Here is a 5,667-nt window from a genome sequence, read left to right as displayed (position 1 = left end):
GGTCCTATTAGGAGCTCTAAACCTGGTCCTGTTAGAAGCTCTAAACCCGGTCCTGTTAGGAGCTCTAAACCCGGTCCTGTTGGAGCTCTAAACCTTGTCCTGTTGGAGCTCTAAACCCAGTCCTGTTGGAGCTCTAAACCCGGTCCTGTTGGAGTTCTAAACCCGGTCCTGTTGGAGCTCTAAACCCGGTCCTGTTTGGAGTTTAGAGAAGAAAGCTGATGGATGCTGGAAGGTTTTTACAGTTTCCTCCTTTCCCAAAAAAAAAGAAACTTCCAAGAGTTGTCCCTGTTTGCCAGATGGTTTCGTCTACATCCTGGAACTTTCTGAGGTACAGGACATGATGGCAGCACTTCCTGTGCAGGACGGAGGAGCTTCACAGGAAGTGTGTGGGCTGCAGTTTAAATGTTCATGGTGTCCCTTTGGGAAGACCCCCCGTCCCATCCCCCCATATACCCATACATGTTCACAGGAAGAACCGGGACAATGGATGAGCTGGAGGAGGAAAAAACAATCAGAGCCCCCAATGTCAGCACCATGATGGTCAGAGACACTGCAGACCTTCCACGTTAAACTTATTCGATCTGCATCTTTTTAGATTAAAACAACATTTTTCTGTCTTAAAAAACAAGAAGCGCTCAAATCTGAGAAGTTTGAAGGTAAGATGAGTTTTTAGGACAGACTGAGCGTCAGCAGCTGAGTTCTACTCAGAAACATCCTTCAGTCTCCTCCAACAGCATCTGGGATCATCAGGAGGGAAGTCCATTTGTACCCAACGGACCAGGTTCATCCGGGTTCTGTCAGAAGACAAAAGCTGAAGGAATGTCTCTGGATGAAGACGCAGAATGATCCCGGACAGCCAGACGTCCTGTGTCCAGCAGTCACTAAGCAAGTAGCAGGGTTACACTGGGACAGGTCTCCAGTCCATCACAGACACTCACTCACGCCTAGGGAGTTCAGTCCAGGGGTCTCATTTATAAAACTGGGCCAGAAACTTGCATATGTCACTTTCCACGCAGAGTTTGTGATCTATAAAACAGAAACTTGACGGGAAAACGTGCGGTCCCTCACACCAGCTCTGAGCCATGCGTCCCATATACGCTTGTTTTAGAGACAGGGGACACTGGAGACACACTCCATCATGATTCCTCTCAGATATTTAATTTCACTCCATAATCAAACTTTAATCTTAGATCGACTTTATCATAAGCTTTTAAAACAGCAGGATTATTTATCCTTCCTCCCCATCAGATTCCTGTCCCTGGATGATCACCAGGGTGATGTGTTCCACAGATTAACACACGAGGGGTGCTGCCTCCTAACCTCGTCTCCAAACCCCCAGAGCACAGAGGCGCGCTTTAATAGCGCTCACACCCGTGCGCTCCCTCGCAGTGGCACGTCCGATCAGTTTCTGGCAGGCCATCCCTTTTCTGCCGGAGGGCGGTTAAGTCAAGTCAAATTCATTTATATAGCACTTCTCAGCAACAAGGTGGTTCAAAGTGCTTTACAACATGTGAACACAAAAATACAGAGTCAAAACACACAACAATATCTAAAATATGAGCTGGGATAATCTAAAGGAAATCATGAAAGCCCACACAACAATATAAAGTTAAAACTAAACATATCTCAAACATGAGACACTAAATAAGACACAAAAGTACAGAGTAAACCAAAGATTAGTTAAGGAGAACCAAACTATGACATAACATAAACTAAACTAGGATTTAACAGACTGAGATAAATCTATGATAAACTATACCTTTGCTAAAGTTAATTCAACTAAAGTTTCAGCTAATTCAATTATGCTAATGTTGATTCAGTTATAGGTTAAACTAATTCAACAAACTAAACTAAAGGTACTGTAAGGCTAACTAAGAGTACCAAAGGTCCGCTAAGAGTTCAATACATTTTAATAAAAGGCCTACTAAAATTGTTAGTAAAAAAATAAATACATAAAAAAAAATTTAATTTAAAAAAAGGAGGGAGGGAGGGAGCAACATGGACAGAGATATGAGAGAGGGTTCCAGTGAAGGTGAGGAACGCCTACAGATACTGTGCCAGATAGTTCTGACAGGGACGCCTCGGGACAGGTACAGGTGTCATTTATAAAGGGAAACTGCTCGCTGGTGTGTGTGTGCACAGTTTTTTAAATCTGACATACGCCCACTTTTAGTATGAATCCTCCGTAATGTTTAATAAATGAGAGCCGTGGTCCTGGAGGGACACTGTCCTGCATGATTCCCAGTGGTCGAATTACTCAGCGGGTCCTCAGGTTCTGCAGAAGCCGGGTAGAGTTGTAAAACATGCAGGAGCAGGACTGGACACCACTGGTTCAGAGTCACCTGTTAACCTGCCCTGCGTGTTTTCAGAGTGTCGGAGGACACCCAGGCAACCATAAACCGTCTAATGAGTCAAACAAAAGGAGAAAAGTGCAGCTGCTTTAGATTCTCTGTCATCCAAAACACTACAAATCCTGAGACCAACATTAACAGTTTATAATGTGGTTCAATCTGATCCTGAGTCAGCTGAAGGCCCACCATGGTGTGGTACACTTCCCACAGCTTAAACACCTTTTAGATGGCCTCGTATTTTAACAGGCTCTACTATTATAGCTGTAAACTAACTATTATTAAATGAGTTCCATCACGGCGGTGGAACTCACACCGAAGATTTGACGTTTTACACCAGATGTCCTTCCTGACTCAATCTGGGCTCCAATCTGCAGCCTCTGGATTAAATTATTATTATTAAATTATATCTGATGTTATTTAGGCAGCAGCAGTAATAAAAACTGATTTTTTTAGTTTAAATAAAACCAAATAAATCAGGTGTTTATATTTAAATTTTAATAATAAATTTGTATTTGTTCAGATCTGGTACCGGTCCGAGCCTACAGGTGACCAAAACATCGTCGAGGTGGACCGGGCCAAGAAAGGAGGGAGTGGAGGGAGAGCGATTTGCATTTGAGTTCAGCTCACTGCAGATTAAAGTTTGGAAGTCTGAAGTTTTCAGGCTGAACTAACGAGAAAAGAAACCTCTGAGCTTGTTAAACATTTTCCTGTTTGTCTCCAGTTTCTAAAAAGAGCTGCTATTTCTAATAAACTGAGTTTCTGCTGCTTTTCCAGTGAAGATGAAGGCTTCCCCTCATTCGTCTTGTTTGGCCCAAAAGCAGCCATTTGTTTAAACCATCTTAACACAAAGCAAACAAATCTCAGAGCTCCTGATTCTTCTCTCTGCAAGTTGGATCTGAAACATTTCAACACGTCGCTGTCGGCCATCAAAACAAAACTGGATTCTTTGTTATGGCGACCGCCATCTTTGTTTTGCCCCAAACAAAACGACCAAACAGCAGCCAATAACTCCCCACACGCCCCACACCAGCCTGTTTTTAATGGCACTCGTTAACTTCTTCCTCCCCGATGGTCAACACACACACACACACACACACACACACACACACACCAGGTCACAACCTAACAGCCATTGATGGATTTCCCTGCTTTGAGGAATCTCCTGATGGGGCGTTTGGCTCAGAGGAAACCTTCTGCCAGGTTCTCTCATTTTATTTGACTTTTCTTTAATATTAAACAAACTCTGACTTTCATTCGTCCTGTTTACCGTCAGAAGGCAGGGAGGATGGCCAACGTCAGCCTGACAAGCCTAAACGGACAGAGTATCAGATCTGGAATCTCTCCTGGTTGTTATCATGGGTTTTAGGAGTCAGACGTTCGGACCTGCAGCCTCCTCGTGTGTTTGTGTTGTAAACATGAAGCCTAGAAGCTTCATTTAGCATAAAAACTGAAAACAGTTATAAACCTGCCCAGCAGCACCTCCATCCAGTCTGTTTAACCGACACGAAATGAGAATAGGTTTCACATCAGATACCACAGCCCTGCTGGGAGGAGCCTCATTCATACGTTGATTTGTTTTTATTTTCTTACATTTTTGTGTTGTTTTTTTTTTTTTTTGCTCTGTTTAACTGTTTAAAATGTTTTGTTTCTGTGCCAGCCATCTCATTTCTGCGTATCTGTGTTGTGTTTTAATGGCCAATTGAAATCAGAAAACATCTTGTCTTGTGCAGCTGATGTTCAGCTGATTTGCTGATAGTCCTGAGTAACAAACTTTAAAAAGTTATTTAGCCCAAAAGATGGGCGATATCGCCAAAATATCATATCAAAGAACTTTACAATAAAACTCAAACAACTTCTCCTCTAACTTGTATCTACTGATTGATAACTTGTGCAAAAAATGAAGAAAAGCAAACTAATGTGTCGGCCTGACAGCATAGAACCACAGTGGATAGAATGCACCTACAGTTCTTACTCAACTCTTTACCTGGAAAGTGTTGGTTTGTGTAACTACTTCCTTTATCAGGAGGTACTGTGATGAACCCAGATTTATAAAGAATCGGGACTCTGATGACCCCGCCGCTTCCACGCTCTAATCCTTCATGATCCCACATTAACTCCATCTGAAACCACGCCAGCATACGTGACAACACTTTTTACTTTGTTTACACTTTCTCCAAATGACTACAACAGTAACATGAAACAGCACGGGCTGGGTTTTGTGAAATATTCACTAAATGAGTATTGCGTGAGTGTTTCTTTCCAAAAATAAACCCAAAAGCTCCACATTTGGAGTCCAGAGAGGCTGTAGTGAACAGCTCCAGTCAGGCTCGTCTAAAACCAGCTACACAGATCAGGAACTACAAAGATAGGCTTCAGAAAACTTCACCAATATGATTTAAGAAAAAGGAACTGCAGTGATGCATCAACATACTGTTTTCTTGGGTTTCCTCTGCTCCACACATGAACCTCACATATCAGAGAAACACACTTCCTCAAAAGTTGAGTTTTTAAAAAAAACATTGTCATTCTATGAAACCAGGATTTATAAAAGTACTGTTACATTTTACGTTTCAAACTAACAAAATTCCTGTAAAGCAAATAAACAGCTCATTTGTATTAGCGTAGCTTAGCACAAACACTGTGAGCGGGGGGAAAGTGGTAGCCTGAACTGGCTGCGATGTTTCTTTTTGTCTCTGCAGGAAGATAATCCGTCAGACCGACAGCTTCTTCTCCGTTAGTCGGCATCATCAATCTCCAATCTGTCAGTCTTATTGATGAGCCCACAGAGGTGCTGCCAGCTGGCAGCTGCAGCTACAGACAGACAGACGGATTAATGAAGAGAAAGAAAGATAAACGTCTCACACAGAGCCCCACCCACCAGGTAGAAGACATTAAAAGTCCCGTCTAATCTAAGTTTCATGACTTTGATCAGGGTAATGTTCCCGCTGATCGGCACGTCTAAAACATTTTTATTTACCTTCCTGACATGAAGTCTGCTTAACATTTCGTGTCAACGTTGCAGCTGAGCACTGACTGACCTGAGGAACTCATCACACTCTGCATTATTCACAAAAGAATCAAATCTCACAAAACACTTTCAGTGGAAGTCAAAGATTAGACATAAATCACCATCAGAGGTAGGCCTAGGAAGGAAAATCTATTTCTGGATGCATCTCTTCTCATTGGGCAGTCGTCCTCATTGGGCAGTCGTCCTCATTGGGCAGTAGTTCTCATTGGGCAGTAGTCCTCATTGGGCAGTAGTCCTCATTGGGCAGTAGTCCTCATTGGGCAGTAGTCCTCATTGGGCAGTAGTCCT

At 42.8% G+C, this 5,667-nt stretch overlaps 1 protein-coding gene across 4 annotated transcripts in view; it reads right to left on the bottom strand.

Annotated features, from left to right (window-relative positions):
- The window catches only part of LOC108250410 (protocadherin-1-like), a 175,771-nt gene that overhangs the window by 119,899 nt on the left and 50,205 nt on the right, over positions 1-5,667 (bottom strand). The window lies entirely within an intron of this gene.

This window comes from Kryptolebias marmoratus, linkage group LG9 (genome assembly GCF_001649575.2).
Source record: "Kryptolebias marmoratus isolate JLee-2015 linkage group LG9, ASM164957v2, whole genome shotgun sequence".
Classification (NCBI taxonomy): domain Eukaryota; kingdom Metazoa; phylum Chordata; class Actinopteri; order Cyprinodontiformes; family Rivulidae; genus Kryptolebias; species Kryptolebias marmoratus.
Note: the sequence above shows the minus strand (reverse complement) of the source record. Positions and strands in the feature narration are given on the sequence as shown.